We start from the raw sequence: 11,930 nt of genomic DNA, 5'->3' as shown, positions 1-11,930 counted from the left end.
TTCTGATACTACAAACAGGAGTCACGTTTTTTATAAGAAGTAATGAGTAACAAACGTGTCTTTGCGGAATGTATTTAAAAGTGCCTCGACAATTCCCTGGCCAAACTGATGTCTTCAAGAAACAGAGTGTTTTCTGTTATCCCAGGAACAGCGTTGTCAGTTTTTTTTTGTTGTTGTTTTTTTTTTGGTTGTTGTTGTTGTTTGTTTCTTTTTGTGTTTGTTTTTTTACATCGCCTGATTCATTAGAATTGAACTGAAGTTTAATGATCACCATCAAAGGTTGATGGCTGTTAAAGAAGTTATTTCTTAAAGGAAACACTGCGGGATGATAGAAACTCTTAATGCAGGTACGAGCCTGAATCTAAACCACTTTTACCAAGGCAAACAAAAAGAGATAAGAAAAAGAAAGAGAAGAAAAAGAAAAAGAAGGAAAAACAAATTGTAACATAGCGTGCGCGCGGCTCCTACCTAACATCTGTTGAGCCCTTAAGGTAGAAATCCTTATATACTCACGGCTGTGCGCATATAACACGACGTTTGCAGTTTTATTTTAGTTGCAAAATTTCCGTCGACTTCCACTCCAAACCTTTGACTTTCGCCAAGCTAAGATGTTTACTAAAACTCAATTATTTTGACTTGGTTTGTCCATATTTTCATCGAGTAGTTTTGACTTGCTTACTTATCCTTCACATTTTTCATACAGTTTATTCAAAGCGCATTTTTCATTGACAATTTTAGAAACCAGAGGAAGCGTGTTATTCAACCGACGCCTACATGTAAGTGATTGTGGCGTGTTTCTAACCAGTCAGCTGGATCCTTTGTTTTCCTTCGCCGTGCATTGCGAGAACTTTGTAGTCAATGACAAATAAAACCTGTTTTAGCGCCCAAGTTGTTGTCGCTGTTATATCGAGTTATGGATGCACTTGGAAAGTTTGGAGAGCACTTAAGAAGCTAGAGTTGCTCTCGGTTACGCCTCAAGCAACTCTTACACTTCTTTCGTGCTGTTCAAACTTCCCGCGTGTATCCATAGCTCGTTAAATAATAACCTGTTATTCCCGCGTTTGATTGGTTCTCACCTATGATCTATTAGAGGACAGACGCACGACTTACGTCATCATTACGAAGTTTTTCCTTCGCTACTTTTTTTTAATCAAAATGGGGGAGACTTTTTCAAACTTAGAGGACGTTTTACCCGACTGAGTGAAGGATGATATAAAAGAAAGTCTCGCTCAGGCCATGGCTTTGTACGAGGAACAAGAGGAACAAAAGACTCGTTTCTTTGTGGAAGATATAAACCTTCAAAATATACTTGAGCAGTTGCAGTCCAACGCGACCAAACGAGATACAAAATGGGTCGTAAAATTATTTCAAGGTAAGGACCCAATGCTTTGCTTCGTATTTAACAAACTCATAAAGCAGGACGTTTGTGAGATTAATTTATTTCAAAAATTCAACTTTTCTCAGTCTCAAAATATTTGTTTACGCAGATTGGTGTAACGAAAGAAACACCACAACACCGCTTGTTGAAATGAGAACGGTGGAATAAGACCGAAACCTGGCAAGATTTTATGTGGAAGCTAGAACATAAAATGGTGAAGAGTACAGCCGCTCAGCTCTTCTCGGCTTTCGCAGTTCAATTGAACGACACCTAAACAACAATAGTGTCACAGTGAAAATTTCAAATAATCAAGTATTTCAAAACAGCAACAAAATTCTCGACGCCAAGCTCAGAATCAACCGCCGCGCTGGCAAAGAAAATGTTCAACACAAACCAGTTCTTGAAGCGACTAACCTTGTTAAAATTCGAGCCAGCCCGTTCCTTAGCATGACAACTCCAGCCGGACTGCTGGGAAAAACGTGGTTTTACGTTTCTTTTTACTGGAGCAGACTTGGGAGAGAGGGCTAGCTAGAACTTCGCCGCGACAGTTTCGAGTTTACGCGCGTTGCCAATGGCCGCGAGTACGCGGTCATGACCCATAAAGAAGCCACGAAAAAAAACATCCCGGTGGTGAAAACAGCAAGCCCTCGGCTGAACGAGAAACAAGGCTTTATAACACTGGAGCAGATGATGATGCCTTTGCCAGTCTAAAGTTTTTTTGTAGCAAAACTAAACCCGTCTTGCACAGCGTTTTTCCAATATCCAAAACCAAGCGTGACAAAGTAAGACACCGTTTGGTACGAAAACAGACCATTTGGTGTTAACAAGCTGTGTGACATGATGAAAATTATATCTCTTGGAGCAGAGCTCTCGCAGATATACACCAACCACTCCGTCATGGCGTCTGCGATTACTTTGCTTTCTGACGCGAATGTTCCAGACCGCCAAATCATGGTCGTTTAATTTCAGGGCACAGCAGCGAGCAAAGTCAGTTTCAAGTTTACGCACGATGCCAATGGCCGCGAACAGATGAACAACAACATGGAATCTATTGGTTAAATATGCGCACGCTAAGCATGAACCAATTCAAAAACAACAACAACAAAAACATGGACAAACGCTACACAATATGGAGGTTTTCCGTGGTCGCATAGAAATAGCCATAACCATAGCTTTGTTAATCAGTGACGTAAAAAACGAAGAAGAATTTGTAGTTTGTTCTAATTTAGCTTCAGTCTACTTATATGGTAATTTTGAAAAAAAACAACAACAACAACAAAAAAAAAAACCAGGACTTGGGTTGGCATTGATCAAAGACTGAAAGTATGCCTTTTGTATTGTGACTTTTCGCAGTTATGTTCATAAAAGTGCCTTTTAACTACAGACGTTTTAGAAACCCCGATGTCAACCGGAGTAAATGTTCTTCTTTCTATCACATTCTCACCCAACATCCACCAATTAAGAAATGGTAAGCGTGCAGCGTGCAATTATCGAGTTATGAATGCACGCGGGAGGTTGCTGAGCAGGAAATGATTTCTGTCTCCTTCGTTATTTGGTAAAATAAGCTTAAATGAACAGAAGACTGACGCTTAAAGGAAAATTTCAGAAAAGTAAGCTTGTGCTTGTGCACGATGCATTCGTTTCATCGAGCGGCTGTTTCTTCAATATCGCAAGAGTTCAATTCACGATCAAGCGAGTCGAGCGATCGAGCAAAACTGAAACCCGGGAACTTAAGTTAAATGATTTATCAGAATGTACCAATTAAGCAATAGACCACTCTTTCTATGGGTTTACTGGCGCAATAAACCACGCGGGACGTTGGGAGAACACGAGAAAAGCTTGTAAATCACTCGCCTAACGGCTCGTGATTTACAAGCTTTTCGAGTCTTCTCCTAATATCCAAGTGATTTATTGCGCCGGTAGACCCATAGAAAGAGTGGTGTATCGCTTTTATGAAATAACTATGAAAAAAGTCTGTCAATGAGAGGAACATTCATTGTACTTTCGTGATCAAGTTGATTATTCTCATCAAATTCATAAGATGACGCGACAAACCAATCACAGTGACTGAAAGAATAAAAGCATAGATTCCGCGCCGGACACGAAATCCGCCGAGCAAGGCGACGAAAGCATTTCACGCTAAGAAAGTTTTACGAAAGGAAAGGAAAAAGTTATCGGTGAAAGGCAAAAGGTATATTGATTAAATCAAAAGTATTTTGACGGGGAAATGCAGGAACTCGTAGGTGTAATCGGTCATCACGAAAGTAAAAAGCTGTACGAAAAGAGTGCAAGCAATCCAAACTTCATGTGCTCGGCGAAATGATTCAACGCAGTGTTAAACGATAACTTTCCAAAGTTTTGGGAATGGAATAGGTTAGTTACATGCTGAAGGCTATGAAGTCCGTGTTTCTCTGTATTTTGCTAAATGAAAACTATTGCTTGAAAGCTAAACTTGTGGAAATCAAATTCATTTACCGTGTTATGCATGCATGCATTGAGTTTAAGGTGGCCGAACACAGTCTTCGCACGCGCTTCAGTGCTGATGCAATTCAGCGCGCGCACAAGGATTGCAAAAAACAAACATGCCGTTAATAGAGCGATCATTTTATTTACTCCACACCCGCACTATCTGTGCTATTTTTCTCCATAATTGAACGCAGTGTATTGATGGCTTCAGTCTTTTATCATACATATATGTTAGAAAAGGTAAAGATGAAAGAATAATACAATTGTTTCAATGTATGAAGATCAACAAAATATCTTAATTTATTAATAATTGCTATATTTTTTGCTAATTTATTATTAATGTGCTGGATCTGCGGTCCCCATTGTAAATTTTGATCCATATAAATACCTAAATACTTAATTTGACTTTTATGTGCAATGTTAGGAATATGTATATACGGTCTTAGTCTTGTAGATGAAATTATCATGTAATTAGTCTTGGTAAGATTTATAGATAGTTTGTTGATGATACAATATTTAAAAACTAATTTCAATTCCTCATTCATGACATACTCAAGCTGATGCAGATTATCACTTGTATAAAACATATTTGTATCATCAGCAAATATACGGAAGGATAGTTTTTTTGAGCAGTTAGGTAAGTCATTAATATAAAGCAGGAATAGAAGAGGACCCAAAGTTGATCCCTGTGGTATTCCACAAGTAATGGTTTCAGGACTAGATTGGATGCTACCAATCTTAACAAACTGAGTGCGATTATGTAGATAGTTTTCAAACCAGTTAAGGGTTATTCCTCGTATGCCATAGTGGTAGAGTTTAGATAAAAGAATATTATGATTCACAGTATCAAATGCTTTAGAAAAATCTAAAAAAACACCACAGGTAACCAGCTTTTTATCCATTGCCTGTTTGAGGGTGTCAGTGATCTCAAAAATGGCTTGCTCTGTTGAGTGCCCTTTCCCAAAACCAAACTGATATCTATACAGAATGTTGTGTTTTTCCAGAAAATCATATAGTTGATTATAAATTAATTTTTCAAGTACCTTACTGAAAGGTGAAAGAGTTGAAATGGGCCTATAGTTTCCTGGGTCAGTTACATCACCACTTTTGTAAACCGGAGTAACTTGAGAGACTTTCAAAATATTTGGTACAACACCAGTTTGTATTGATTGATTATAGATTTGAGTGAAAGGTACTGATAAGGGTTCAGGTGCTATTTTTATTAAATTATTAGGTATATCAATTGATGATTTGTTCTTATCTAATGTCTTAAACAAGTTTGAAACCTGGGTTTCTGTAACAGTGGACATAACAAAACTATTAGCTGGAGATGACAGGACATATTGTGTAGGGTTTTCAAAGCTATCTTCAATTCTGCTGGCCAAGCTTGGGCCAACATTGACAAAATGTTTATTAAACTGATCAGCAATATCTTCATTACTAGTGAAAGTCTTGTTGTTCCTTACTATTCTTTGAGGTGAGGTCTGTCCCTTTGTCTTCCTTTTAATTAAATTACCAATTATTTTCCATGTAGCCTTTAAGTTATTTTTACACAAGTCAAATTTTTACAAAAATAGGCTTTCTTATTAATGCTTTTGAGATGGTTTAATCTATTTGAGTATTTTTTAAATTCACAAATTTTGACTGGGTCATTGGATAGATAATGGGTTTTGTACATAGCATGTTTAGTTTTAATGGATTTGAGCATTCCCTTTGAGATCCAAGGTTTTCTTAATTGCTTTTGTTTATTTCTAGACACTTGTTTTAGGGGTGCATGCTTATTGACAATTAATTTGAGTGTATTAATAGTTCTAGCTGTCGTTTCATGCAAATTATTACATTTACCAGAGATGAAATTCCAATCCACAGCACTGATGTCTTGAAGATATGATTCAGGGTTGAACTTATTGTAGTCTCTGAAGTAAAGTTGCCCATTTTGTTTTCTAAGTGATGTTTCGACTGTGCAGAAAATTGGTAAATGATCTGAGATATCAACGGCTATAACCCCTGAGATCAACCTGTTAACTGTATTTGTATAAATATGATCAATTAAGGTTGCAGTATGACTGGTGATTCTAGTGGGTTTTGTTATCACTGGTAATAGATTGTGGGAATAAATCATGTCAAGGTATCTACCTGTTTGCAGGTGTGTGTGATGTTTTAAAAGGTCAATATTCATATCCCCTAATATATATACTTCATATCTGTTCATATTTAATTCTTGCAGGAATTCATTGAGTATCGATGTGAATTCATCCACATTTGCAGATGGGTGCTTATAAATGCAGCCAATCATAATATGCTTCTTATTGTTACCAGGGTCAATTTCAACCCAACAGGATTCTACTGATGAAAGATCTATTATCAAGTCAGGCCTGGGGATAGTTTTAAGAGTATCATTGACATAAATAGCTGTGCCTCCTGCAAGTTTTGGTGAATCACTATGAAAAAAATTGTAATTTGATAGGTCTACATTTGAGATCGAATTAGGATTTAATCTGGTTTCTGTGACAGCAATTATGTCTAGCCTTGAATCAATAGAGTACAGCATGTCATTCAGTAAGGTCAAGTTTTTTGGCAAACTTCTAATATTACAATGGAAAAGCGAAATACCTTTACCTTGAGCATTACATAGGATATTATCAAGCTTAGGGATATCATAGTATTCAGATTGAGTATTTATAAACATTAGATCAGGGTCAGCTTCATCATTTTTATCTGGATTTGGTAGAAGGTTGTAAAGATCAAGCTCGATTAATTGATTTATATTCCTAGACCAATTACTAATAGCAAAGCTAAATTCCCTGTCGTCTAAATTATAGAAGGGAAGAAATTGCAGAGTGTTTACGACGTAGAATTTGACAATTTAAAGCGGTACATTAAGAGATTATTTTCTAAGTATTGCTTATCTGGTCGAGGTAGTCCTCAAATTCTTCATGCGTAGTAAAAGCTTCTGTGGCAGACGTTTCACTAACTTTCAGCATGATCTTGCCATTACTGGTCCACAGGAACTTGACATTGTTCTTCCTCTTGTATTCCTTGATTCGTCCAAAGAGCCTTTTACGGTAGCCGGTCAAGGACTCGTTTATGTAGATCTTGTTACTTCGAGAAATGGATTCGCCTATTTCAGTTTCTAAAGAAGGCAAATGTCGAATATTCTTTCCAACAAGATGTTTGCGTTTATCAAATATTTCTTCTCTCTTGTCCCTTCGGAGAAATTTAACAATCATTCGATTTTTTTACATTTTTCGAGTCTGGAAGCCTGTGAGCAGCAGCAATATGGCTGTCGTCGATCTCTGCCCCAATTAACGTGCCAATTTCTTTAACAAGCTGTATAGGGTTATCATGACTAGTTTTCGGGACACAGTGATCTCTACGCAATCCCGTCTCAAGTACTGTCGTGTTTCGTCGAGCGAACATTCGATTCGATATAAAGACTCTGCAGTCTTGTCAGCCATGTTCGCCATCTTTGTTTGTTTCGCTTCGAGCGAGCCAATAGCTTCCTTGTATTTCTTATCAAGCTTAGTTGCCTGTTCTTTGACGTTTTGCAAAGTTTGCACAACGGTATCATATTTGTTTGATAGAAACTGCTGGGATTTCTCCAAAGTATTGCATCTTTCTGTTAGCAAGACGATACTTGCTTTCAGCGACTGCATTTCCATCTTGATTTCTTGCCTAATACTTGGTAAAAACTCTTCATTCCATATTCGTCGTAGTTCATCTACCTGCATGATCTTATCCTTCCTAGTCCCTTGGTAGGGTGATTAGTCTCTAGCAGCGTAATTTAGTGTCTTAGTCTCTGTTTCATTCAAACTTCATCAGCGCGCCAAAATGAACGGCAGCCATGATCACTGTCAAACACAATCATGTATATGTTGAATGGAAAGATATTCGTGTTATTGATATCTCCGCCAGTAAAAAGCGAAACTGTTTATTACATTTGTTATCGCTAGAGTACCGAGTTCTCTAGTTCCCTTGTAGAGCTGCCATAGATCGGGAGCTGTGGTTTACCGGTACAATAGAACATAGGTTAAGCAGCTCTACTGACCAAGCAGAGCGTGCGTAGTATCTCAGTTATTTTATAATATTTGATAAAACTTCCTTTATTAAAGCTCAGAAGAACTGTTATCTTTAAAGTTTTTGGAAGAGAAAGATTTCGTATGTAAGACTTCACTTAAAACATATTTTTAAAAAAACTCTCATGTACATGTACAAGTTTTAACCGCCGAAGGCATTTAAGAGTGCCTGCCTGTAAAAATCAGACAAATTCTTAATTTCGCGGCAAGGGTCGAAAATTCGATTTCGCTCATATTCCTATGGTAGATAGGCTAGGGCATGACAAAAACTACTGGATGGCTTTTTTGGCAAAATATCCTTTTATTTCAAATAAATATGCAAATATGCAAATTCCATTAAAATCGTCATTTGACGCACCATTTTGTTAAACAAGTTTGAGAGCCTGGCAAGGAAAACCACATCATTCTTCCGTCTTTAAAACACTCAGATAATTTTGTGCAATGTTTAAATGTGTATTGGGTTGATTTCAGGGATTTCAGGGATTTCAGGGAATGCTGCGTTGTGTACCCCCTAAAATGGGATGACAGCATTGTGTGACGAACAAATAAGGAACCGCTGCAAGCAAGGATTCAAGCAGCAAGAGATCAAACGATGATCAAACGTAATATTTTGGTGTAGTGCAAAGCAAGCAACTATCTACAAATCACTTAGCTAGCCGTTTTTGACGTAGATGCAGTGGTGATCATATTTGTCGAAAGAGGGTCATAGATTCATGGTATTCGACCATTAAATAAGTTGACAGTTGGCGATGTACATCGGACGTTGTGTAAACAAAAGCAAACTTCTGCTTTATGTGCGACGAATGTTGACAGACACACGTCAAATCGGCTTTTGGACCTGCCTTTTACAGTAAATAAGCTTAGAACATTTCGAAATTATCAGCTCTGTGTCTATTTCAACTTAATATAGCTCAAGACGTGTGGCACGTGCTAAAATATATGTCTAACCCGTAAATTGAAATTTGACGAGGGATGGTCAAATATCTGCATTTTTAACGTACTTTGAAAAGCTCTCGCGTCGCTCACAATCATTTGCCTAAAGAAAATTTTACAGGAATCTGTAGACCATCCTTCTGCGATTCAACCACCAGAAGCTTAATCCATTTGAAGGTTTCGCACATGGTGAAAATCAATTACTTTTACGAAGTACTTTTAAGTGAATGAAATACATGTCTTTGAAATTTAATTATTTTGCACCCAACAAAAATCACAACATTCCCTAAAATCAACCCAGTAGTATACGGGGAGGCAAACAAATACCATTTCGCAGAGGGAGCCTCATTTCACCTTATCGCAGCCCCCACCATCAAGTCCGGCCCTCACAGGCTCGGGCCGGTTGAACCTGGGGGCTGCGAACAGTGAAATTCGGCTCCCTCTTTGAAATAGTATTTGTTTGCCTCCCCGTATACTACTCACAACAGTGGCACCCTCGCGCAGCGCCCCGCCACGCGAGGTGGCCGCGGCCACAACAAAGGAGTGCGCCATATTAGAAACGCGCGAGCCCGGGGTGTTATACCACCAGAGCCGGGATGGAACGAGCGCCAAACAAGTGCGGGTGGCTGAAGCGGGGCCGGAAAGAAAGCTGCGGAAAGCGCTGTTACGGGGCGTATTGCGGCCAGCACAACTACCAGCTGAAGAAAGGAATGCGAGCGCCAGAGCCATGCAGAGTATGCGGAGTCGGACTGCTGTGTGACTACCGTCTTTGCAAGCCCTGCGGCGGGGGCGCGCTAAAACAGCGTCTTTACCGCAAACAAGAAAAAGCAAAAAATCAGTTGGAACTTGTTTTGCTCGAGCTGCAAGAAAGAAACACACCAGTTAGAGAAATGTAACCGGTGTTATATTCCAAGGAACCATGTCTTCCAGCATTCAAGAAAGACTGGAAGAAGAACTCGCAAAAATAGACCCCGCGGTATGCTTTATTTCGATGAGCTTCTTGCAGAAAGCCCGCCAGCGGTAAGAAAGGTTGTCCAGAACGTGCTGGATGAACCAATATCTCAAGAAACGAAGGCGCGTCTGCAAAAGCCGCTTCTTCCGAAGCCCTACGAGCCAAGAGCCCCTCCACGCCAAAGAAGGCAAAGAGGAGTGCAAGCGCTTCTGAGGGAGTACGACCCCTTCCCTGCGCGGAGAGTTCGAACAGCGACAGATTACCAGAGAGAGATTCTGGATCTGTTCGATGACGCAGAGAAAAAAGGGGAAGAGAACACAGGCCGGCGTTTCATTCGATGGCGCTTCATCAGAGGTCTGGAGAGAAACCTCACGCCAGATTTTATGGCGAAGATACGCGAAAGAGTAAGCACGTCGTTCTATCTTCGGCACGTTTTCGCGTACCAGTCGCGGAACATTGAGGATGGAACGGTTATGGTGTACTATTCGAATCCCAAGGGCTCGCAGTGGTATAACAAACTAGAAGACGCGGAAAAATGGCTTATCACCCGGGAAGAAGAGCGTCTCGACAACGAAAGAGTTGAAAGGCCCAGCACGAAGTGGGCTTTTGAAGCCTTTTTCAACGTTGACGTGAAGGTTGTGCTCGACAGGCAGCCTTTGGTGGGAACAGGGTCTTTACCTGACTGGCTGCGCAACCTTGCCCATAGCCGGGCGATGGTGGCGTTGGACACGTACAACGACAACCTGTGCCTATGGCGGAGCATCGCAGTGCACCGAGGGGCGCGCACAGATCGTTGCACAAAAGAAGCCCGAAGTATCGCCCAGAGTTTCTTCAAACTCAAGGCCATTCCACCGAACTTCAGAAAAACGTCTCTGGACGAGCTCGACAAGGTGGAAGCCCATCTGAATGAGGGCTCGCCCGTCGCATCTTGGCTTGGAATTCGTGTCTACGAGCCTGAGCGTTTGGTTGGCGGTGAAGTGGTATGGCATCTCAGAACAAACCCGAACCCCAAACTCAAAAACATTTTGACGATAGGTGTCTACGAAGGACACGCTTTCTTGATAAAAGACATCAAAAAGCTTGTGAAAACTTATGCATGCACCCATTGCGGCCAGAGATTCACAGAAACCTGGAATCTGCACCGCCACCATGAAACCTGCAGCGCGGGAGAGACGGCAATCTTTTGTCCGGGGACAAAGGTTGAAGCGCCACAGACAGCTTTCGAGAAAGTGATGTGCCCAAAAGGCTCAGCATCGAAACAAGCGATGCTGTGGCTGGAGCGGGAAACGAAGAGACGGGGGATTCACATCCACCACGCGATGTGCGCGCACGGGGACGAGAGATGGCTCCCTCGAGAAGGCGGGAAAATGAAGTCTTCTCCTGTCGACGGGTACCACCACGAAACGAGGACGGTATGGCAATACCACGGCTGCCCCTTCCACGGATGACCAAAATGTTATCCAAACCGACAGGAGGTCATAACAAACGGTAAAACAGCCGAACAACTGTACCAAGCCACCGTGAACCGTACCGCATTTCTGCGTAAGGTCGGTTACAAAGTTATCGAGGCCTGGTCTTGCGAAGTTGGGTTTCTTAAAGGGGAACTCCCGAGGAAGCAAACGAAAACTTACCCGCACGAGATCTTGTACGATTTCGAGACGTATGGCGACAAAAATTATCGGAAAGAGCCGACAGGCGCGTTAACGATAGAAAGCGCGCATGTGCCGATCTCCGTGAGCGTTGGGGACTCTCTTGAAAAAAGAGAGCCCACCCACATCTGCGAAAGAAACCCCGTGGAGCTGGTCCGCAAGTTCCTGAAAGATCTGGAGAGACGCGAGAAAAATATCCAGGACCAGGTGAGAGCGGAGTTTGTGCCAAAAGACATGCACCTGCTGCCAAAAGAACAGCAGCAAAAAATTAATGAATGGTGCAACCAGGCCCCTGTCGTGGGCTTCAACTCAGGCTCGTACGACCTGAATCTGATCAAAAACCACTTCGTCAGCACTCTCGCCGAAGTAAACAAAAAAAGTCAAAGTGGCCAAGAAGGAGAACAAAACCATGTTCCTGCTCACCTGGGGGGCCCGTTTTCTCGATATCATAAACTACCTTGGCCCGGGGACGAGCT

The 11,930-nt window shown here is 41.1% G+C and overlaps 1 pseudogene; it reads right to left on the bottom strand.

Moving 5' to 3' along the window:
• Window positions 1–6,702: 6,702 nt before the first annotated feature.
• On the bottom strand, window positions 6,703–7,575 carry LOC145482463 (uncharacterized; annotated as a pseudogene).
• Between the last annotated feature and the right edge of the window lie 4,355 nt (window positions 7,576–11,930).

This window comes from Orbicella franksi, chromosome 3 (assembly GCF_964199315.1).
Source record: "Orbicella franksi chromosome 3, jaOrbFran1.1, whole genome shotgun sequence".
Lineage (NCBI taxonomy): Eukaryota > Metazoa > Cnidaria > Anthozoa > Scleractinia > Merulinidae > Orbicella > Orbicella franksi.
Note: the sequence above shows the minus strand (reverse complement) of the source record. Positions and strands in the feature narration are given on the sequence as shown.